Raw genomic sequence first — 806 nt, 5'->3', positions numbered from 1 at the left:
TTAAGTAAAATGGCGGGAAACGGGGGACCCCATTGAAGAGCGCTTCGCCTTTCTTTCAGTTTGAATGTTTCTTTCCTTCTCTTCTTCTGCTAGCTAGCCAGCTAGCTAGCTAGCCAGCTGTTTACAGAGCTTTGTGAATTTGCATTTTTCCTTGACAACGGAAGAAAAGTGTTGCACCGTTCCCGGAGGTACTGCAATACCGGGTCGATGCGTGGAGCGGACGGAGCAAGCCCCATTTCCGACTCCCTGTTCGAAAAATCCATTTAATATGTAGTCCCCCGATGGGGGACGTATCAGATATTAAACTGATAAGAACAGATTTTTTTTTTTTTTTTTTAAAATATTTTTATTACTTTCCAATAACCAAACAATAATCTTCCAAACTTCAGTCAACTTAAATATACAATCCCACCAAACTACAACTAATAATCATTCCAATACTAATTAATTTTAACCAACTCCCGAAAACAATAACCAATGACCTACAAGCTACCAATATACACCACCATATTACAGCAATTTCTCACCCAGTGCCCCCCTTCCCCATCTTGTCTGACTGTGACCTTACATCACTCCCATCTCCCACCATCCCCCCTCCCCTGAACACAGCAACAGCACCCGGCACATTCCCCACCCTCAGGTCCATCACCCCCCCCTCTTCCGGACTCCGCTCCGGGGATATCGCATCCATAAATAAATAGTCAGACTCTCCCTCCATCATCCAGGTTTGAGCCATACCCGGGAGGTCAAGCTCAGCGAGGGGTTTAAAGGAGGTTGGAGACGGAGCCCACGAGGGCCCCGCTACC

The 806-nt window shown here is 46.4% G+C and overlaps 1 pseudogene; it reads right to left on the bottom strand.

Annotated features, from left to right (window-relative positions):
• Window positions 1-166: 166 nt before the first annotated feature.
• Window positions 167-344, bottom strand: LOC139401702 (U2 spliceosomal RNA; annotated as a pseudogene).
• Window positions 345-806: the final 462 nt, after the last annotated feature.

Source organism: Oncorhynchus clarkii, unplaced genomic scaffold (genome assembly GCF_045791955.1).
Source record: "Oncorhynchus clarkii lewisi isolate Uvic-CL-2024 unplaced genomic scaffold, UVic_Ocla_1.0 unplaced_contig_2023_pilon_pilon, whole genome shotgun sequence".
Lineage (NCBI taxonomy): Eukaryota > Metazoa > Chordata > Actinopteri > Salmoniformes > Salmonidae > Oncorhynchus > Oncorhynchus clarkii.
Note: the sequence above shows the minus strand (reverse complement) of the source record. Positions and strands in the feature narration are given on the sequence as shown.